Raw genomic sequence first — 24,689 nt, forward strand, 5'->3', positions numbered from 1 at the left:
TTCTTTTTAAAATATAGTTTTGTCTTAAATTTGAATTCATTAGATATTAAAATTTCTACCTAGATATTTTTTGTTCATAATGTCTGGTACATTTTTTTCCATCTGTATTATATTTAAACTTCTTTATTAAGTGTGTCTTTGGATTTGGAGGGTTTTTTTTTTTATTTTATTCAGAATTACTGTAACCTTTGTAATGTGTTCATATCTTTTCTCGTGAATATAATATAAACATTCTGCAAAAAAAATGTAACCTGTCAGCTCAGTATATGTGGGTAAAAGTAGTCTATTTAGATCTGGAAGGACTAGAATATTACAGAGATAGTAAATAGTCTAGGTTTATAGATTCATATCATGACTTATTCAAAGATGTCCCAAATTTCACTTGGTTTCACACTATGGAGACTAAACTTGAATGTGGTATATATCCCTGGCTTGGGAGAAAAGATGTGCAAATATGAGTAAGAACCGGGACTTCCTTGAACCACCTGCTTAGCAATGCTTGTGTAACTGTTTAAAATAGGGCTCTATTAAAAACTCCCCTGTGAGATGTACGGCAGAGTCCTCCAGCTGGTAGTCTTCCTGACATATAACTCTGGTTCAGCACTAGCTGCACTGAGGTGGGGCATGAAAAGCAAGATTGAATGAGGTAAGGCAGTAATTATGCCTCTGTGATAGACTAAGTGATTGAGCGGTTTAAATGAGAAGGTTACAACTTGGAATGAGACACAAAAGAACTTTGAATATAATGTCAAAAGTAAATATTGGGTAGATACTTTTTTCCTCTTACAATTGACTTTAATTGGATTTTTAACAAATGCATATTAAAAGAAATTATTCACACTTTAGGCTGCCAGTGTGAGCTGGAATGGATCTGTTTGCATGTGAATTATGAGAGTTTTATTCTCATTTTTTTTCTTTCTTTAAACACTGTTTCAATGTATTTTGATGTTTTTAGTGTATGATGTTAGTTTGAAAATACATATTTGAATGCAACTTCTCCCTTGTGAATCAATAATAATAAGTTAAATCAGAAAATACTGTTTCTCTTTCAAGCTTGGCCTTTCTGGGGCAAGGTATGGGCACTTATCTAGATGTTTTACTTTCAAGTTGTCTAAGCAAATTGGAAATAGTGCACTGAAGGCACTTTCACATGTGATATCTGTTAAATGACATTTACAATTTATGTATTCTTACACTGAATTTTCCTTTCTACACTGAATTTTTCTTTCCTTTTAGAGACTAAGAAATAAAATTTCTCCCCAGTTACTTTTTTTTCCTATTTGGCAAAGAGAATATTGAAATATATTTTTTGGTACTGTAGATAAGCAAGGCTATTATTTTATCCAACAATTCCATTGTATGTCTACATTTGCTAGGAGTTTCCTTTTTAACTCTTACATTTGGTTTGGCAGTGAGAAGATCTGTCTATCTTTAATCCAAGTAATTTCTTTTAAAAATAAAATGTCTCTTAACTCCTACCCCTGAAGGTAAGTGGTAAATTGTACAATCATACTTTTCATCTATACGTGAGGTATTTACATTAAATATGCATGTCATATATAATGTATGCATAGCTGAAAGCAAAAACTGCCACAGTGTTAGAGAGGAATCATTTAAAGACTTTATTTCACAAAACATCTAAAATACCATAAAGAATTAATTAATCCTAATGCAAAGCAACACAAATATGCAATTTGCAAAGCTCATTTTTAAAGGCATAGTTTACAAAAATATATACATAAAATTTTCTTTTGGCAGATTCATGTGACTCATAGTAAGCACATAATGTACAAGAGGAAGAAGAGACTAAATGGATGCATGTATACATGTGATTTTTATGCTACTGCAATTGAATGCATTGGTTTCATCATTAATTTGCTTATATCCCTGCTAATTCTTTTAATACCTTTATTTGATATGGGCCAGGTTAAATATGATAAGATAGGGATAAAATGATTTTTTTAAATGGAGGAATTGCTTTGTTCTGAAGTTCAGCTAATAAACCAAGGGAGATCGGAGACAAGGAAAACATTGAAAATTGGAGGACATTTGATAAGAATGATCTCTCATATTTGCAAAGCACTTAACAGATTTCACCCTCATTAGTAACTTCTGAGATTATGATCTTAGATGGAGCATTTTTGGTGGTGGGACCCTGGTTAATAGGAATTAAGAGATGAGTGAATGGGTAAAAAAATCAAGGCAAAGAAAAAGACTTTTAAGAAGTTTGCCATGAAAGGAATGATATGGAGCAAAGATAGCTGGAGGACAAATAGAGGTACTTTATTAAATTATTTTTTGATTCATTGGGACATATGTATGAGTGGAGGGAAAATGCAAAAATAAGAAACAGAAGGTGTGAGAGATACCATGGATAACTAATAGAATATAGACAGAGCTAAAGGACAAAAGGATTGCATACTCTAATACAGAAAGAGCAAAACAGGAAAAAGAATAAGTAAATATGGAGAAATATTTAGAGGCTGGAATAGAAACATTGAAGATGTTTATTTTCAAAGATTCTGTAATTATAGCAGCAAAATTTCTCTGGAGAATGAGAGTCTGCAAAGAGAGGGAAAGTTTATAATTGACATTGTAGGAAACAACATAGATATTAAATAAGGATCACTGCAAATGGCAGTTAAGCACCCAACTGATATTGGAATAACTGGACACAGTTTAGTGACTTTCCCAGCAATGCCTGACAAGGAGGGAGCAGGAGCTGAGACCGTGGGCATTACCATTTATCCAGGGTTGGAGAAAATGTGAACTTTAGAGAAAGTAAAAATTGGTCTGTGAAGATAAACTATCAGAACTTCTATTTCATTTTGATTTTTTAACCCCTGAGAGATAAAGGTTAAAGTTTTTAAGGCTTAACTCCTGCAGCCTGGCCACCCAGGGAAGGCACTAGTTTTCTACAAAGTTCTGTGGAAACCAGCGACTGATCCTGGTCAATGACAAGGCTTGGATCCCAGTCCCACATCATGCCTAGGAAGAGGCCGGTGCTTCATCAGTGGGGAAGGCTGATACACTGTGCTTGCTCTGTGGTAAAGGTTCCTCTACAAGACTTGGGCCCCAGCTTCATTACCAAACCAGTGAAGGGCCTGGTGTTTCTTCACTCATGAAGGGTTATGCCCTGTGCTTGACACAACTTCAACTGCATGGCTCTTCTCTGGCCCCGTGACTGGGTTAGGGGAGGAGCTGGTACTGCAAGGTTAAGGTTGGAGTCAATATCTGGAACATTATAGCATTGTTGTACCCTGACTTCTGATCATGCCAGTGGAGGGGCAGCGCTTCCTTGATCTTGGACAATTCCCCTGTCCAGGGGTCTCTGAGCCTCCCCAGGAGTCCTGGCAGGTTTTGGTGCTCTGTACAGTAGAGGATGGGGCAACTGGGCCTAAACACCTGCCGTAAAGCCTGCTCCTTGAATTTGCCCCTGTGAATGCCATCTATCATTCTGGGGTGTGTGTCGGTGTTGCTTGGCCATTTTCTGACAATCAGGAAGTCCAGAGACATCATCTCTAGCATGAAGAAATGCAGATCTTTGTTATGGCTGACCAGAGATGGGGAGATAGAGGAGGGCAAGAGGGAGCTGAAGCTGATTAGCTTTTACAATAGGCAGGTATCAATGGACCTGGGACAATATGAAATCAGTAGGTGTAAAGGGGTGAGAGAGGCATAAAGACAGAGGACTATAGTCAGAGAAAATAATTTCCTGATTTGAGTTCATGCATGTAAGCATTAGTGCATTATGTCAAGGTTCAAACCGAAGAACTGGCAGAAGTAATGAGAAGGCAGCATATTGCAAATATGTTTTTTAAAAATGTGTAAAACTGAATTGGTTAAAGTTTTAAGAAGAATTTATCCTCTGCAAAGTTATTTCTGGTATTTGTTTCTTTCTGGCATTTTTTAGTATATTATTTCTGGGCTCTATTATCAAAACATTCTAGTAAAGAAGTAAAGAGATAGTTGATGAAGGAAATCTTCTTCAACTCTTTTATTATTGACTGTAAACCACACACACACACACACACACACACACACACACACACAAACACTATCATATATTCTCCTGAATTGAGGAAATTACAAAATATCTGGTGGACATTCAAAAAATAATTGTCAGTATAATCATTAATGATATGTACTGTCAGAAAAGATTACTTGAAGAGAAGACTGATGTATCTAGGAATTCTATGGTTAACTCATGGTAAATGAAAGCCAAATCAAATATTTTATCTCCTCATTTTAGGACATAACATGTTCGAAATTAGGTGCATTTGAATTTGATGGTATCTTAGTTTTAATAAAATACCTTAATAATATTCTCATTAACTCTTCTTGTAAATCTAAATGTTCTCAGTGCAGAGTAGGTTGTAGGGAAAATACCTTTTTAAAACATGTAGTATTTCACCTATTATACTTTATTTAATTTGTCACTTCAGTCTTAGATTGTTGAATTGTCTGCAGGAATTAGAAAGTGGAGAATGATAGGGTCAGATCGTGCCATTACAAATATAAGTTAATACCACACTTTAACATTTTATCCTCTCTCTAAGACCCCAGTCAGCAAGGGGATATTGTCAAATTGCAGATTTTTCTCTGCAATTGTTTAAGTAATAACATGCCGATAACAAAAACAACCATCCAAATCACAAAATCAGCAAAACAGAAAGGGAAATGTGAATCTTTACTTCTCTCTCTACCTATGCAAATTCCATGTGGATTTTTCTGGGCTGTCTGGATTGCAGGTTATGCTGCTAGCATGTAAAGGCTTCATTCCAGATGGACTGACATCAGAACTAAATATCTGGTTCAGCCACGATGAGTTATTCTATAGTCTGCAGTCTTAGACAAATGTCAGAAAATGTAGCTACCTTTTAGTTTCGCTCACTTCTTATAGGTGCCTAAATTGTGATAACTTGTAGTTGATAATTGCCCAAAGTTCAAAACTGCAATATTTTTCCTCTTGGTGAGAAGGAGGGAAAAAAAATGAAGGATTTTTCGTGTCTCTCAGATATATTGGCCTATTCTCCAAATGACAGGTTCCTGACTGATCAACTGTACCACCTGCTACTAAAGCTCAGTAATATTAGTCTGTGGAATGGTTTCATTCTCATCTCACACCTCAGAGATCTTGCGCTCAACCCCAGGCATCCCTTGTGTGTTTAAATCAGCTTAACGGCTCATACAGTGCGCTGATTTCCTTGTAGGCCTCTGTTTTCTCAAAAAGTGATCACCTTTTGCCAATGCCCTCAGGATTAAACAGGGCAGTCTGGTTTTCCTTTTCTGCATTGGCTATACCTTTGTAGTCAATAAAAGACTAACTAGAAAAGAATCAGCTGATGAGAGAATCAATCTTCTGGAAGCCTCCCCACAGTTTTCTCATCATTTTTGTGCCGTCTGTCATCTCAGATTGTAAAATGGAAACCAAAACTCAGTATGTGGGAAGACTTTTACTGCTCCTTGTTAACAAAAACAGTAAGACCAGGGGTTTTGATCTTATGAGTGTATAGGTAAACAGTAAGCTGTAAGTGCACACTCTTGAAGTGGCTTTTCTCTGTTTCTAATGGAGGTTTGCAAAGAATTATCAAAGTGGTATCAAAAAGGTCTCCTAACATACTGTAGTGTGGATATCCATTCTGAGGAGGTCAGGTTAAATCTGAAGGTCTTGCACATGACGATACTGGGGTATCTTATGGGACAGCAAGCGCTGGGTGCTTCTTCCTAATAGAGAAATAGAGAAATATCAAAAGGATCCTTTCTGCATTTTTATCACCGGTTGCATTGCATTAATTTATTTCTATAACATTACATTTTAAATGAAGTGACATTTTATCTCATTTAACTTTTATTTTAACAACTTTATCTCACATAATTTGCTTTCTTGTAGAGTGCTCAAAAATGTGTATGAAATATATTCAGATTACTTTGGCAGATAAAGGTCATTTCTTAATATAACCCATTGTATATATTTTCTCCAGCGTCAGAGACTCTGCAAATCATTTTCTTCTTGCTTTTAGTTTATGGCTTTAGAGCTCATTTGTTACTTGAAAGCACAATGAGCAGAGGGAATTTAAACTTGCTAACTGATCCTATTAAAATACAAAATAGAGTTTGAAATTTTCTTTTTTTTTTGCTTGAGTTCAGGCTTTCAGTCAGTTACAATGCTATCAGAGCTGTTTAGCTACTCCCTCTGGTAATATATAAAATACACTTAATAAAAATAAAAATGTACTTTTAAATGTGTGAAATCCATTTTAAATTCTCTAGTATGGATTATGTTACTGAATTATGAAGTAGAATGATTTCATTACTTTTTTTCAATGTCATTGAAGTGGCCAAATGATTAAATTGTTACTGCTTTCTGGAGCTGGGAGTATGGTTGGTGAGACCACGATTGGCATTTTTCTACCTCTTATTGATTCACTTGTTACTGGCAATTTGAGTGTGTTAATGATGTATTTTCTTCTGTGAAGATATTTAATTTTTTAATCTGTCTTTGAATTTGTAAGGTAATAACAGAATACTATTAGAAGGGGAATGACATCTGTAGCATTTTTCCAATTATCTGGAATTTATTTCAATTTAAATCATACATGAGGTTAGCTCATAAAATGGAGAAGGTGGGGAATAGAATATTCTTCATCTTATCAGTTTATTCTTTTCTATCATTGATACCCATTGACTGTTCATGAAATTCTCATCATTACACTTGATTGATTGTTCATAAAATATATAGCCTTTTCCTGAACATTATGTAATTGTGTATCTTTTTTTAGATTAATCATTTATTTTTAGAGAGAGTGTGCACGTGCGCGCCCACACATGAGCCAGGGTGAGGGGCAGAGGGAGAGAATCTCAAGCAGACTCTGTGCTGAGCACAGAGCCAACATGGGGCTCAATCCCATGACCCATGAGATCCAGATCTGAGCTAAAACCAAGAGTTGTTTGCTCAACCGGCTGAGCCACCCAGGCTTCCTAATTATGTAATATTTTTGGTAATGCAAAGACCCAAGATTAATTAAGGAATCTGAATGACATTCCACAGAATATCCTTATGTTTTCCATATTTCTAAGCTGTTTTTTTCAATATTTGATATCGCCTCATTTTCTCCTTACAAATTGTCCCTTAGACATTGAGTTTCATATTGATTGGTTGATTGCGGAAACACTTTCTATAGCTAAAATTTCTTGAGAAAATAAAGATCCCTTTTCTTTCTCATAGCCCAAACTTAACATTATTTTTAGTGCTGTGTCATCACAAAGCACCTAAATCTCATGATGGCAGGATCCTCACCTTCCATGTCATAATGGTATCTCCTATATCTGACATAGAGAAAGTGCTTCATTAGTATTTAATTATTTAATAATTTAGGAGTTGATTCAGTAAAAGTGGGAATTTCTAGAGGATGATTTTATCTCAGAGTCTAGAGGTTCTTAAAAATCTGAGTACCTGGGATGCACAAACCAGGTTGCTAGGGCCTGCAATATAGTAATGCAATATTACTGCCTTCAAGGGGTTTACCAAAAATGTTTTTTCACATTACTTAAGAGCAGTGGTTGGGGTGGAGGGGTAGTATGAGGATTTTTTTGCTTATGTCATTTTTTGTTTATATTATATACCTTTTATCTGCTCCAGAAAGGATACTGCCATGGGAGAATAATTTCTCATGAAACCATTGCTTGGAGAAACCAGTTGTATGAAAGCGATAAAGAGAGAAAGTGAAAAATCCAGTCAGTGACTTTATATTCCAGTCTATATGTCCAATCTACTTAATTTATTTTGGTCAGTATTGTTTTTGATATTATATAAACAAACTGATGGTAAGATTGTCCAAATAAATATTAATTAACTGAGCTCTAGTTAGGGCATGTAATGCTATTCTCATTTGCATCTCGTAGATGTTAGGCTGCTTTCAGTATTGCTGTCAATACAGAAGGAATAGGGTATAGAATTAAGCAATCAGGACAGGGAAAATTGCAGGCCAACTGGAAAATTACTTAATGTATAATAGGGAATATGTAAGTGCTATGCAAGAAATAATGTCTTTTTTTCGGTTGTGTCAGATGTATCTTACTTAGAGAAATAAAAAATAAATAACAAAAGTCAGGGGAAAACTTGTATATTTAATAATTTAGATGCCAAAGTGTACTATAATATTCCACATCATTCTTCTGTTTGACAGTGGCCTGTGATTTCTTTTTCTAATTAAAGATAATTTTCATGGCTAATGCCCATATCTTCAAATTTTTCATCCTGTTTAGTAAAAAGTCATTGTATTATATTAAGCACTGTGTCCATCCAATATAACCAAGTCTTCAAATTCGCACTGAATCCCTGATAAAAATTTAATATTCAAAATTCTCTTGCCCTCTTTTACTGTTGCTATGGTAAACTCATGATGACACATACAGTTTGTCTGGAATAGTAAACCCCAAGTACAAAGTTATAAACTAATAAGAAATGATATGTAATTATAGAGGCATCAATGACATCTGATCATGGGTGACTCTCTATTATGTTATTTTTATTGTTAATATACATAATTAATTATAATAGTTTATTACTGCATTAATGAAATAGTAAAAGAAAATATGTATATACCCTTCATTCTGTTTCCAAAAAAAGGAACTTAAAGCTATATGTGAAAATCCATACAAGAAAATATAAAAGAACCTTTAAAAAATTGAGTGAATTGGGGCAAAGGAAAAAAATGAATCTGTGGGTGAGGTTGGTACACAAAGTGCAGGATAATTTTGCTCTTCTAGTAGAGATGGATCACGCATTGGCTTTAAGCTTCCAAGTAACCTGTAAGAAAAAAAAAACATTATGAGTTACATAATTCATAATATCCATAATCTAAAAATAATCTAGTTGCCTTGGCAACACAGAGATCCTGATAACAAAGATAAACTTCTTCTTCTGGGTCTCCATCGAGCAGCACTGTTTAACTTGGGGAATATTGCCTGCATTCACATCTTACAGGGAATACCCTAACCAGTTTCATATGGCTATTTCTTATGATATCCCTCAGTATAGGCTGATGGCATCTTACCAAATTAGAATTTAAAGGAAGCTATTATACAGCTATGAGAATAAATAAATAAGTATTGAAGTCAGCCAGTATCCCTAGTGTATTGCAAAGAGTAGAATCATGCAGGATCCTTGTCAATTTTGCACAAAATCAAGTAAGAGGGTGGTCAAAATAAAGAAAAGCATCGAGGAGGAGAATGTCAGTGTCATAGATTATACATGTGGTGCTTAGTTTCCAAACATTGCATGTCTCAAAATTTTAAAATATAAAAAAACCATCCCTGTGACTCAGAGAGACATGTTGAATGCAAATGTATCTTGTATTCATTTAATCTAAAGGGGAATTAATTGACTTATGTAACTGAGCAGTGGGTGTATCTGACTTAGTCATGGCTAGATTCAGAAGTTCATGTGATGCCATTAGGATTATATTATGATTTTTAATCTCCAGGTTTTGCTTACCTCTGCCTATATTCAATAGGTTCTCTCCATATAATAGCAGGACTACATTATCTTCACTGGTTATGATATTCAGGAGTGTTTTCATCATAGGTCAAAATTCTGACTAGATTTATTGTTTAAACAATTACTGGGGCCATGCTGATGTGACTTTTGATTGCCCACTGTTGAAACGTGCCTCTCTGTGGGCAGCAGAGGTCAGTTTCATGCACACCACGTAGAATAAATATAATAAATAAATAGATTCCTGAAAGGTCTAATAAAAAACAGTGACATTTGTTTATATCGTATAACCTTTCTTTGCATTATGGCATAATTAGGTATACAACAAAACCGAAGGCAAACAGTAAAAAAATTTTTAGGCCTATCTCTTGGTTCTTCCTGTATTTTCTTTTAACCAGTATCTTAAATATTTTAAAAAATTAAGATTGTTTTGACACTTTTCTTTCCTAGTTTTCTAGAAATAATCCTGTTCAAAGGGAAATATATTTCTTGATCAGGGACAGCTAATAATGTTCCCAATTATTCATTTTCTGTAGTTTCATTTTATTAAATGAACTCCATAATGTAATGTGATGTAGACTAAACTTCTAGCCTCCTTTGAAGCTAATTGTAATTCTATGACTCAGTTCTTTCCTCCTGGATGTAGCAGAAGTGATTATATGCAACTTCTGGGACACCTAATTAAACAAAAAGCCCTTATATGGGCGAGTCTCTAACCTCTCTTTTCTTGGGCTAGAACAAAGGATATATGGAGAGCTAGCTTTGACTTTGCAGATGAGAACATTCTGGGAGAGATTCTTAACCTCACGAGGTTCCATGAACCAAGGGATCTATGGATAGAATCTAAGGGGGGCATGAACTTGGAAGGGAACAATTATATCTTAAATTTCATTAACCTCTAATTAAAAAATAGCATTTCTTTCAATTATGAGTGTAGGTGAAAGCCTTTGTATTCTTAGCGGTATCTGTGCCTTTCTCATCTATAGAATAACAGATATTTTTATATCACATTATAATTGAAGACACATCAAAATATTTTGTTTATCCCTATTGAAAAATTTTGATAGTTATTATACCAACCACTTAATCTTGATACTTAATGTATTAATAGTCACATATATTGCTGTATCATGAATTTGTTTTTCTAATATTTTGATTGGATTTATATTTTAATATAATTTGGTTTCCTTTGGAGTCCTCTTTATTTTATTTTATGCGATAAAATACTAATCAAATAAGGCATTCATGGACCTTTGAATATAGCCAGAGGGACCCATGACTCAAGGTGATGGGGAGTCAGGTAGCAATTTGGAGGAAGAAACTTCTGGTTCCTGACTGGGCTTCTAGGGCATAGTTGCTCTGCCAGCCTCACAGCTGGACTATTGGACTATTGCTGGTGTTTGTTTTCTAGGGTTACTATAACTAGGTACCACAAAGTAGGTGGCTTCAAACAACAAAAATTTATTTTCTCATAGCTCTGGAGACAGGAAGTTTAAAATTAAGGTGTTGCCTGGGTCTTATTTCTATGAAGCTTCTAAGGGAGAATCCTTCCTTGCCTCTTCCAGCTTCTGGTAGCCCCCAGGCATCCCTTGGCTTGTATATGTGTCACTCCAATCTCTATCTTCCTTGTCAGTTGGTGTTATTTCTGTGTATCTGTATGTCTGTTCACGTTGTCTTTCCTCTTTTAAGAAAGACACCAGTCATACTGGATTAAGGGCCTACCTTACTCCAGTATGACCTCATTTGACCTAATTGCATCTGCAAAGACCCTATTTCCAAATTAGATGGCATTCACAGATACTGGGGGTTAAGAGTTCAACATATCTTTTGGGGGGGACCCAATTCAATCCATAAAACTTGAGACAAACAGATATTTCCTTGTAATTTAAGTCACTCTATTTTGAGGCTTCTGTTTTTTTTAAACTTAGCTTGTACTTGGGTACAAATATACTTTGTCACCCAAAGTAAGGCAAATTCTAATGTAGGTAACAGAGCTCTTGCAGAGTCCTGATTGCCCAAGCAATTAATTATTCCCAGTATTTTCCAGTTCACAATAACTATGTTCTCTGATCAACTGACAAAGTAATTCCTTAAGGACAGGAGTCCAGCCCATATCCTATTTTTTTTTAAAAGATTTATTTATTTATTTGAGAAAGAGAGAGAGTGTGTGTGTGTGTGTGCATGTGAGTAGGGGGAGGGGCAGAGGGAGAGGGAGAGAAACTTTAAGCTGACTCCCTGCTGAGCATTAGCCCTACTTGGGGCTGGATCTCACAACCCATGAGCTCATGACCTGAGCCAAAACCAACAGCCAGGCACTTAACCAACTGAGCCACCCAGGTGCCCCACCATATCCTATTTTTAAAAAATAAAGTCTTATTAGAACATAGCCACATCTATTCACGTAGTATCGTCTTAGCTGCTCCCACACTACAGTGGCCGAGTTACATAATTTCAGTAGAAACTGTAAAGCCCATAAAGGCTAAAATATTTACTGTTTGATCAGTTACTGAAAAAGTTTGTCAACCCCTTCTCTAGGATATGAGAGAGATGAGCAAGAGTTTTGACTTATTCTTCTACTTGGTCTCTGTATTATAAAGGTGGGGGCCCCTTCTCTAGGATATGAGAGAGATGAGCAAGAGTTTTGACTTATTCTTCTACTTGGTCTCTGTATTATAAAGGTGGGGGAATCTTGTTAAATCAGAACTCAAACAGTAAACAAATAGGGAAACATGAGCCAGAACCTTAAACTGAGCCTATGAATTGCTCAAAACACAATTTCTAGTTTGGGGATATATTTATACCTGTCGTTGAAATAAATTATCTAAGGCTAATACCACACAGGAAAAATGCCCACAATTTCCAAGTTTCCTTAATAATAAGAAAGCAACAATAAATTGAAACTCCCTTGTAACAGGAAAAATGGTTATTTCAAATCAAGAGACTGAAATTCTAATAAGAACAATCATCGCTATAATTGTATGATATTTCTTACTTCCACTAGCATTATTAATGGGACTATGGTTTGACCTGACAATGAGAATAGCTTCCCTTGTGGCATTTTGGCAGTTCTATTTCTGTTCTTTGAGAAATAAGGAGCAGACAAAGAATAAAGTCCTTGCTTGAGCTGCTAAAACAATAACATAGTGTGAAGAATTTCCAGTTACTCATGAGCTCAAAGGACCCCATTTTTATGGCCCCTCGCAAACTGGAAGCTTGATGGACACTCACAGAAAAGACCTTAGTTCCCTTGAAATCAGCAGTCATTTGAGGAAATATCACTGCATTTGGGCCCTGTAGACAAATGAGTACAGTAATGAAATTTCTTTTGGAAAGGAAAAAGATATCTTATGTAAAACAATCACGAAAGGCCACAGGAAAGCAGTTAGTATGTCATGTTCGGGGTGCATTGTAGAAGTAATAGGGAACTTGCCAACCACAGGCTTAGCTAAGTTACTGCAGGCACTAGGACTTTATGGTCACACATCTCCTGGGATTTCTGTTAAAAAAAAATATGCTCTACTTTAGAATTTTTGGTTTTTCTTTAATGAACATTTTTCAAAATGCTGGGGAGACAAGCAGAAATTACAATATTGTTGACACTTCTTTAAGAATAGGATTAGGACACAAAGATTGTACTATTGCCATAATTTAGTGGAACTTCAAAAATGCTAGACAACAGAAGTCCAAAAGCATAAGAGACATTTTAAATGGCTAAACGTTCTCCTACTTCTACCCTGTTCTTGCCCAAAACGATGATATTCCTTGATCAAACCCATAATGAATTATTGTCGCTTTTAAGGGAACTTTTTCTTCAGCCATTAGCTTCTCAATTCCCCTTCCTTCATTTTCATCCTCTCCTCCTTTTCTTGTTTGTCTTTCATAAAGACAGATTCTGTTTGGGTACATTCATCTGCATAGAGGTGTGGTAAATATTACTATACACCAGACGTGTGAAGATATCTAAAGTATATAGCAAAGGCCTATTTAGATTTTTTTCTAAACTCCATAGTCTGGAAAGTGAATTTTAAAAGAGAGTAGAGTAGTGCTTAAGATAAAACTCTGAAGTACAACTAATAAGGCTCTGATTACCTAAGGCAGTCATCGGCCATCTTTGAAAGTCTAGGCAGGCTCCTTCCTTACCCAGGCATCCCAAGTATGCACTGTGCACACCTTGACTAGGAAAATGGAATCCATGAGAGAAGGGAGAGTGAGCTAAGCCAAAGGAATTAACAAAAGCTGAAGGAAGAAAAGTGCAAGGGTTTTAAAGAACTGAGGAGTAGAACATTTGGGAATGGGAAGGAGTTTGATGGGGGAATTTAAACAGGAAAGAAAGGCAGGAACCAGACTGTACAAGAACTTGCACATTTAATTGCTGTAACTTAGGAAATATTTATTATGAACCTATTAGGTGCACTCCCCAGTGAAAATTATTTGGAGACAACGAGGAATAAGACAAATTCTTTTTTAAAATTTTAAGTCCAGTATATTTAGTATAGAGTGTTATATTACTTTTGGGTGTATACTATAGTGATTTAACAATTCCGTACATCACCCAGTGCTCTTCACAAGTGTACTCCTTAATCCCCATCCCCTTATTTTCCCCATCTCCTCCATCTACCTCCCCTCTGGTAACCATCAATTTGTTAAGAACCTGTTTTTTGGTTTGTCTTTTTTTTTCTTTGTTTCGTTTTGTTTCTTAAATTCCACATAGGAGTGAAGTCATATGGTGTTTGTCTTTCTCTGACTGACTTATTTCACTTAGCATTATACCCTCTTGACCCACCCACATTGTTTCAAGTGGCAAGATTCCATTCATAAGACACATTTTTTTTTTAATTTCAAGCATTGTGCAGCTTTGTGGTAGAGATAGGCAGATACACATAATTTCAGTCCAAAATAGTAGGCATGAATATAGAAATGTGCTAAGCCAAAGTGTGAAAATACAGGGAATAGATACTTTAAGGAAATATTCCTGGAGGAAATGATGTCTGGGGCAAACTCTTAAGACTATATAAAAGCCATTCTGGTTTTGAAAGTTGAGAAGGGCCTCCTAGACAGAGGGGCCAGAATGAAACAGGTAAAAGAGAAAAGTGAGATAAGAACCACGGGCAATTTGGTACTACTGGGCATACAAAATGAAATGGAGGTGTTACATAAGCTTAGATATTCTAGAAAGAGCCAGGTCTTTGAGTCTTTGGATACCAGACTAGAGAGGCTTGTAGACAATGGGGAGATGCTAGGTGTTGTAGGATAATAGCTATATATTAGATCACCTTGACTATAGCGTGGATAATAATTTAAAGTAGCAGGACTGCAAGTACACAGAAGAATCTGGAGGCTGTGGCCCTGTAAATGGGGAAAAGAGGGAGAATTGACCAGATTGGTGGTTTTAAAACTTGGAAGCTCACCATAAGTAATAGATTTTATGTTTGTGTAACTGAGAGACTTATGGTGCCGTTGAAGGAAAAGAAATTCAAAGAGCTTTTCTATTTTGGCATGTGGTGAGAAATCTGGTAATGTGGTGCTTATGACTATTTATGTTATCATTAGTATGCCCTTATGTATGTATAAAAATTGATCTGATGCATAGGATTACCTCAAGTTTAAAGTGACAGGACAATCTAGTAGAAACACTGAGTAGGCAGTTAGAAATTCAACTTGGAGTATCTGGCAGACTCTTGTGATGGTCATAGATCTTGAATTCAAATCCAATACAAATTATACAAATTTCTAAGCTAACCAGTATATAGCAATTTATTATTTACCAAGAAATATCTAATTATATTTTGTAGTTTAGTTCTCCTATAACTGTAGTAGAAAAGACCATTTCCATGTAGCAAATACTCAGCATTTTATTATAGTTTTACTTAACAGAATCATTATGGAAAAAAACTATAGAAATCAGAAATGTTGTCTACCTGTTCTCTATGCACATTTTAGGCTTACCTCCTGTGTGGTAATTTTCAGCAATTCATTATTAGGAAGCTCACACATATCTTCTTCCCCAATGTCTTGACTATGAGCACACAAGCCACTACTTTCCATTGGTCCTGAAAAATTGTTGAGAAGTTTGGATGACATTGAATATGAGCTCTGGAAATGCAGAAGGCAGGTCTTACTTATCTCTCTTCCCATTGCCAACAACAATGAATCTGCAGTCAGTAAGTTTTTGTTGAATAAAAGGGTTAATTTATGGATTAATAATTTATTAATACAATATTTAACAAAATTTTTTTCTAATCATTTTAAGTTATTTGACTACTTTTAAGGCCTTCTATATCTGGCATCAGAAAACTCTTTGGGTAAGTTAATGTTTCAGATAACTGAAACTAATCTCTCAAAGCTCTTTATTTGTACCACTTTTGATTAACATCTTTTCAAAATTGTATTACATGCTGTAGATAAGAGAATAAGGCTGAATTAATTTAACCATTTCATGATGACTCAGGTCCACTGTAATAAGCATTTATCATTGTACTTTATAGCAAAACAATGCAGACCTCAGGGACCATTGAACTAGGCAGAACGGTTTGTGTCTAATATCTAATGGACTCAAATTGCTGTATTTTTCTGGTTGGTCTTCTGTTCCCTATTGCTTTTCTTCTGTCACCAGTCACTCTCAGTTGCTGGGGAAACCAAACAACTGCATTTATTAAAATAGTAATCTTAATTTTAAACACCTGAATCAGTGTATTTGTTACATGAATTCTCCCAGGTAACTGATTTCATAGCATACTGACAGTTGGCATATTCCCCTTTTCTTAGCATACCTGGAAATATCTGAAATGAGAAAACACTTTTTTTAAAGTTATATTGAGATATTTAACTAATAGAAAATAGTACATAACTCACACACAAATAATATTTGCAGTTTGCAATAAACCTTGAATGTTTCTGAATGATCTTCTCCTCCTTCATAAACATTGATGATGCATTCCTGATATGGAAGCCTCTGTGGGTGTATGTGTGTATAAAAGTGTCCTTGCTTGGGAGTTTGCCCTATTTATCCTGACTCCATAGTACTCTTTGTTCACTTCAAATTTGTATATGAGATATTTTCTTTGGCATAAACAGCTTAATAATTTCCCAAGGTTAGTTCTTAGATACAGTACACACCATAATCAACAATAATATTTAGATCTGCTCAACTAAATTACCATTCCCCCTGTCTGCTCCAGCTGTTCCTCCTTCCATTGGCTTTGGTTTTCCTAAAATCCACAAACTACATGACCTAGACACTAGTCATTGTTGACCTAATTTTGAGGTCAACAATGACCTGGATGTTGCTAGGTCCAATGGCCTAGTCTCAGTTTTACCCTATCTATCCCAACGTGTGGTAGAGTGGATCATTCCTCTTTCTTTGAAACATGTTTCTTTACTTGGCTTCCAGAACTTATCATGGTTTTGATTTTCTTCCAATTGGTGGACCAATACAACTAAGGCTGCTCTTTGGTTCCACATCCTCTTCCAGATATTCAAAGGTTGAAAAGTGTTCTTATGTTGGAGTTCTTCTCTGTTTATACTGAATCCCTGTGTGATCTTCCTCAGTCCTGTAGACTTAAATATTTATATGCTGATAACAACAAATTTGCATCTCAAACCTTGCTTCTGGTCCTGAACATCAACTGCTTATTTATCATCTCTGCTTGGATGACCAAGAGGTACCTCCAAGCTTACTAGGTCTGATTTTCCCTCATAAGATGGTTCCTCTGTCTTCCTCATCTCAGGAAAGAGCAACTCGAGTCTTCCAGTTGCTCTGGCCTAAAAAGTGGGATAAAATGTTAAGCACTTTCTTTCTTTCTCTCACGCTGCCTAGCCAAGTCTTTGGCAAATCCTGTGAGCTCAGTCTTAGAAATATATCCAGAATCTGACTAGCTCTCTCACCTCTGCTTCCCTGGTTCAAACTGCTGTACTTCTTAGACCACAGAAATAGCGTCTTGGCTGATCTTGCTGCTTTTATTCACTGCCTTCTAGAAGCCAATGTCGTCTCAGAAGCCAGAGAGATCTTCAAAAGATAAAACTCCAGATCATGTTATGCATGCCTTTTTCCCCGCTCTCCAATGGTTTCTTGATAAGTTAAAAAAAAAAAAAAATCCAGGACCTCTGGCATGGTCCATAAGGTGTGCTGTGTGATCTGGCCATTTTGTTTGTCTGCAATCTCATTTCTATCTCCCATTGTGATGCAGGTACCCTGGCCTCTTAGCTGTTCATCAGGTATATCAATGACAACTTTTGTGTTTACTGCCCTTCTTTTACTTCAATGATTGCTTTCCCATAGACCCATAGCTTACTTTCTCACTAACTTAAGCACAAATGTCACCTTACCAGAGTATTCTTCCCTGACCATTCTAGTAAAAGAGCATACACACTTTTGTTTGTTTCCCCCCATCGGACTCTGGTATTTATATTATGTTCATTTTGTATGCGTCTATTTGTATATTTTTCTTTCTTTCTTTCTTTTTTTTTTTTGTACATTTTTCATCCAAGTAGAACGCACGCCTCTTGAGAGCAGGAGCTTTATTTGTTTTGTTTGCTGTTACGTCTTTAGCACCTGGAATGATGCCTAACACTTAACCATGCTCAATACATACATGTAGGATCAATGGATGGATGAATGATGACCTCTGGGTCTCCCAATTATTTGCTAGGTCCTTCTTGAGAAATGTTTTTTTCTAATCTACCTGCAGAGTCTTTTGGATTTGTACTATTTACCCTTTACCATTTACTTTAGTCAAACACACACACTAAATCAATTTGTTCTGTCTTGAGGATAATTCCATGCCTAACCTATAGTACAAGATCTTTGTGACAACTGCTTTCACTGATGCTCAGGAGCCTTTTATTACCTTATTTTGGGCTTGTGGTTTTGTGAAGCTGACTGTGGTTATCTGAAGTCTGATTACCAGTTAAGACAGGAATTACTTTATGGATTTTATTGTTTAAAATACTAGAAGTTTTTCAGTAAAGAAATATTCAGGAAATTATGCTTGATGTGTATTGGAATTTTATGTAGCTCCATAGCATGACTGAGACAAAATAAAAGCAATTTAACTTTTCTTTCTTTTATGTAAATAATGTGTTTATACAACACTTAGTAAAGTGATATTGAAATATATTAGAGTTAAATGTAAGTGAATATAAACAGTGAATGGGTTAAAATGTGTTTTTTCACAGGTCTCTTTTGGAAAGATGAGGAATAGTAGAGAGAGTAGAAATTTTTGAAGCAGAAAGAATTAAAAGGAAAGTTGAAGCATTCACTCATTTTTGTGTTGATGAATGGCAAAAATTATATAAATGGAACTAAAAAGTAAATGCAATCAATACATAATATTGTAATACTAGTTCTAATACATCATACTTGTTACAGCAGTGAGTTAATATATTGAAGTCTCTTTACTACTGAGGTTTTCAGAGATTGGCTTATACCCATATTAAATATGCCATAGACTTGAATGTAATTATTTTCAGGGATAACATAAATATAAAATGAACAAATTATAGAAAAATTTTATTACAGTTTATGAGTATTGTTTTTGTGTGTGTGTGGGGGGGGCATAATCTCAAAGACATTCCAAAGAAAATAAGGTTTTATAAAATAAGTGAAACAAATATAGAAACATCTAGTACTTTAAATCAAAGTCAAACACTGTATTGAAAACTGAATTGGTTGAGAACACAGTAAACATTAAAGAAATGGGCATTAATTAAATGCTGGCATATCAGGGGGTATTAAAAATCTCATTGAATGATAGGCTTTTCTTATATTTTGAGTCTTCTGTTATAGTACTGGAGAAAAGAAAACATTTCTACATAGAAACATAAAAATACCTCCCACCCAAACAAATACCTGCCACCCAAGTAAACAACATAATGAACAAAAAATTCTGTTGACTTTTTTGTTTTGTTTTGTTTGATTTTGTTTTAATAATAAAATAATTTAATGACACACTTATTGAAGTGTCCAAGTTTGGGTAAGGATGGCAGAGACTTCTTGTTTCCTAACCAAAATATCTTTTCCCATTTTTCCCTATTAATAGAACCTTGATTTTATTAAGGGAGGTAATATATGTAGTTTAAAAAAAACCCAAACAAACCTACATACCATGCCTGTCCTATTGGTAGGTCAGGTCATGACATGGTTACGGTCAAAGAAGGAAAAGTGAAAACATTTGGGTGAGGCTTCTAGGACTCAGCTAGAGGCAACTTGTACCTTTTGTTTTTACTCTTTATCCTTTTCTTCCTGACAGAAAAAGGGAGAAGATGGCTGGAACTCTAGCAGCCATCTTGAGAACAGAATGATGGGAGGTTTATTAGAAGCTTGAGTTATTGCCTGAGTTATTGATTGTATCAGAGTCTTTGTTCCAGCCCTGGATGACCTGTCTCCAGATTTCATTCATAAATTTTATGAATTCATAAATTTTATGAATAAAGAATAAATCTCTAATTTTTGAAGTTTCTGTTACTAGTAGCTAAATGCAATTCCGATATTACACAGATAATCTTCAAGTAAAATTTGATGAGGTCTCTTGCTTCTGTTCTGTGTGGTTTTCCCAAGTTTGCCTTCTCCCATATGTCATTTTTGTCATTAAGCTGACTTTCCTCATGAAAATAAAATAACTAGAAATTCTAGGCCTCATATCTGCACGTATTGCCCAGAGCAAAGAAGAATTCTCTTCTTTGCCATTAAACACAAGTCTAGTGATTCATTCTGATTTAACCTAGCTGAACCAGTTTCTGTGCAAGAGGTATGGATTACAATATTTAGCTTAACTATTCCAACCCAGCAGCATCCAAATGATGTCATGTAATATTTAAATATTTGTGCCAATGGAGTTGTGAATATGTTTTTGGCAACATTTTTTTTATATTATAAAAGCATACAAAGTCATTGTAGAAAAATTAAAATACAGAAAAATATGAAGAACAAAATAATTACCCCTAGTTCCAAGAACAACACATTTGGGACATTTAGGTATATCTCCCTTTTCTATGTTTATGTGTGTGAGTATACACACATACACACAAAAAGACACAGGTGTATTCTTTTTTTGTTTTTATTTTAGAGAGGGAGAGGGAGGGGGCGGGAGAGGGAGAGAAAGAATCTTAAATAGGCTCCACGCCCAGAGCAGAGTCCCATGTGGGGCTTGATTTCACAACCCTGAGATCATGACCTGAGCCAAAATCAAGAGTCGGACGCTTAACTGACTGAGCCACCCAGGTGCTCGATACAGGTGTATTCTTTTTTTTTTTTTTTAAAGATTTTATTTATTTATTTGACAGAGAGAGACACAGAGAGAGAGGGAACACAAGCAGGGGGAGGGGGAGAGGGAGAAACAGGCTCCCCGCAGAGCAGGGAGCCTGATGCCGGGCTCGATCCCAGGACCCTGGGATCATGACCTGAGCCGAAGGCAGATGCTTAATAACTGAGCCACCAGGCACCGCATACAGGTGTATTCTTAAAGCATGCTGGACAGATATGAAATTTGAGAAGTTAAAATGAATTGTCACTTTACATACCAAACTGCTTAAGAATAAATTAAACCTGTGAAAGAGCTAGATATTAGGTTTTGGCATCTAGTCAGCATACTGTGTGTGTGTGTAGAAAACTCTGGTTGATATGTTATGTATACATATATGTTATGTGTGTGTGTATGTATATATACACACACATATATTTTATTGTTATGTGTATATTTTATTATATATATTATTGTTATATGTACTTATATATACATATATGCATACACACATGTACTTTATATATATAAAACAATAAAATAGGTATCATATTATTATAAAGTTAATATCTCATCTTTTTAACTTAAGATTACTTTAAGTGTTTTGCATGACACTAAATATTATTGGATTGTTTTATTACTTTTGTGGCTATGTATTATTCTCTCTTAAGAGTGATTAGTAAGTTATTTAACCATTTCCATATCATTTGGTATTCCCCCCTATTTTACTATTGTAAATAAAGCTGTAATTGATATGCTCATTAATAAATCTAAACCTAGTTAACTAAATATCACTAAATAGTTTTGTGAGAGATTGGCCAGTTTGGAATGTTGTCTTAAAGGTTATGAATATTTTAAAACACGTTGGTAATAATTGGAAAATATCTAGTAGAAAGGTGATAGTTTATTTTACCTCCAGAGGCATTTAAACATCATTTACTGTACTGCTACAGACACTGAATAGCATTTTCATTCATCCAGACTATCATTTTGATAGTTTTAATGTCCCCCTTTTGGAGAACTAGTGAAGTTGGTTAGTTTTTCAGGATTATGTATTTTTAAAGTTTTTTCTATAGATTTTTTTTTTGCTCACATTTTTTATTCTCTGAGTTGTACTTATATTTTTCTTATTTCTATGTTAAGTTTTTTTAATCCTCTGTTTATGGATTCTTTTTAGGGGTCAGAAGTAGTCAAAATTATTAGTTTTTTCATTTATGGTGACTTTCATCACATAGTTTATTCTTTCATCTCTTGAATGATTTCATTTATCTATTTTGCTTTCTGAAATTTATTTAGGTTTAAGTGTCCAGAGGAGAATCTAAATTTGTTTTCATTTCTCAATGACTAAAGAATTATCCTATGATGATCAATTCTCCCCTTTCCTAATATGTGATGGCATTCTTATTTAAAATTGTTGTCTGTAACAGTCTGCTTGCAGAGAATTTTTCTTTTCCACCATCTGTCAGTTCTTGATGTAATACCATATTTCTTTGATTACCATTACCTCGTAGTGTTAATATTTCTTGATAGAAGCCCTCTGCTGTCACTATAACTTTGCAAACATTTTCTTAAACATTTGAAGATTTTTGGATGTATCCTAGATTCATTCTGTAAGGTTAAAAATTATAAAAACTGGGTTTTTCACTGGCATTATTTGTAAATCTATAGATTACTTTGGGGAAGTAACATTTTGTAGTATTCTGTTTTTACATTCAAAACAGTGGTCAGTCTTTATGTATTCAAATCTCCTTTTGCATCTATATCCGTTAGACCCCTTGCAGGAGGGAGCACACCTGAAGGAGGATTGAGGAGGTTGTGTTAAAGGGACTGTTTACAAAGATATGGAAGAGAAGAGAAGTAGGGATGGTGAAGCACCTTGACACTAGTAACAGTGCCAAACCATTATCGTTCCTAGGCTGGAAGGGGTGAGGAGGGGCAATAGTAAAACCAAAACTCTCTGAAATCCATCGCCGTAGAAGAGGGCTACCTGATAGAAGCTGCAACCTTCAGCTGAGGCATTCGACCACCTCTTAGAAGAGAGAATAGGGATAAGAAGTACCTTGAGGACTCTCTCAACCATCCATGTATGTATGTATGTATGTATGTGTGTATGTATGCATGCATGCATGTATTTGCCGCTGCCTCCCACTGGGTGAACCCAGAAGGGAAGGGAAGCAGGATGGTGCCGTCTCTGGAGATCAGCCTTGGAGGGAGAAGACAAGCAGAGAGACAGAGCACATCTAGGACAATGTCTGTCCTTCAGTTAAGTTTGTGCTTTCCTCCTTATGAGTCCTTTACATTTATCTTGCATTGCTCTATCAAGTTAGGATCCCTGCAGGGAATCGTATGACACATTCAGTTGACATTTTTGAGTTGGCTTTTTAATGAAAGGACAGTTTATAGGAGCGTGGGTATAATATGTTTGTTAATAAAGGAAACAGACATGGGGTGTAGGGGTGTCCGGGGGGAGCGAGCGTGGGGAGTTGTTACCTCCCTTAGGCCTGAAAGAGCAATGTAAATACAGTCTGTTCAAAAGCAGAAGTATTTATTTTAAACTGATGCTAGAGATGATATTGTGAGTATCATTTATGAATTGAGATGTCAAAGTGATAATTTTAGGATTAACATTTTCTGCTGATTTTATTCAATATCCAAATGTTATTAACTTTTTATTAATAATTTCAAGAGATTCTTTCCGAATGACTCACATAAAATATACTTTCTCTTTCCTGAAAAGCAGTGTCTACAAAAAAGAGTAACATGTGCTTTATTTATGATTGCTAGGAGAATAGTAAATAATCTTCCAAAAATCTAAATCTTTGAAAGAAACTTCTATAAATGGCAGACATTTTAAATGTCCCCTAGGCTTTACTGTTTCTCTTTTCATTTTATATAGCAAACCCCAAGATTTTTAGCAGGGCACCCCCTCCTAACTAGAGACTAGATTTTCTTCTCTTCCTTGCATCCAGGTGTGACCATGGGAATAAGTTGTTGTGTGAGAAATGAATGGAAGGGATTTGGGCAACTTCTGGGTTTTCCCCCTATAAAATGATTGAGTGTGAACTTCCCTTGTCCTTTTCGCATTTCCTGCAGGTTGGCGTGTGAGTGGTCAGCTAGATATGAGCATGCAGACAAGGGCACAGCCTAGGGGGAGGGGACAGGAGCAGCGTAGAAATGTGTTAGCCCAGGTCCTCGTGAAGGCACACACTGAGAGGGGATTAAATGTGCAAGAGATTTATTGGAGGAAACCCTTCTGAAGGATAAAGGGATTCTGAAGGAATAAGGATTGGGCAGGGAAAGTGAGACTTCTTCATCTGAGAGATGGCAGGCACATTATTAGAAAGTTTCAGCCGAGGTTACAGGGAGTCATCTTGCTAACGCTGCCCGTTAGACCCATGCTCTGCAGATAAGAGCTTGTGCTGGTACTGCAGTTGTACATAGTTGTTGGTTGACAGCATCCTGGGGTAAATGTGGCCTCAGTGGTGGTTGATCCAGAGGGGCACAGCCGGAGTTGTTGGTCAACGATGTTTCTTGCTTCAGGATCTCTGAGTGGTACAATTTCATGGCTACTGTAAGAAGGATTCAGGGTCCCTGACTAGGTAAAGGAGCAGAACTGCTTTCCTATCCTGAAACATTTCCCTCCTTCTTTGACTGCCTTGTTAGAAGAAATCAATTTCTATTTTTTTAAAGCTAGTCTATTTTGGGGACTCTTTATTACAGCCACTTCTCCTTGTCCTCATACATGTATCTCCTATATTTAATTTGTGAAACAGGAAACAATTTCTTATCCTCATATTCTTTAAATTGGGTACATTAGCCTTGTGTTTTTTACTAGAAAATGTGCCTTTGTCCAGTTTTGAGAGGAACGTAGGTAACGTCTAACAATTGCACCTTAAAATATTCATCTTAAGTGCTTCCTTGATTCATGATAACAGTTACTTTTTTTTTTTTTT

At 35.6% G+C, this 24,689-nt stretch overlaps 1 long non-coding RNA gene across 1 annotated transcript in view; it reads left to right on the forward strand.

The window, feature by feature from the left end:
* The first annotated feature begins 472 nt into the window (after positions 1-472).
* LOC115936926 (uncharacterized) overlaps positions 473-24,689 on the forward strand; it is a 138,746-nt gene continuing 114,529 nt past the window's right edge. The window contains exon 1 of the long non-coding RNA XR_014144003.1: positions 473-646. This is a non-coding gene — a long non-coding RNA (uncharacterized LOC115936926). The remainder of the gene's footprint in view (positions 647-24,689) is intronic.

Source organism: Leptonychotes weddellii, chromosome 3, assembly GCF_054177405.1.
Source record: "Leptonychotes weddellii isolate Sample4059 chromosome 3, ASM5417740v2, whole genome shotgun sequence".
In the NCBI taxonomy this organism is placed as follows: Eukaryota; Metazoa; Chordata; class Mammalia; order Carnivora; family Phocidae; genus Leptonychotes; species Leptonychotes weddellii.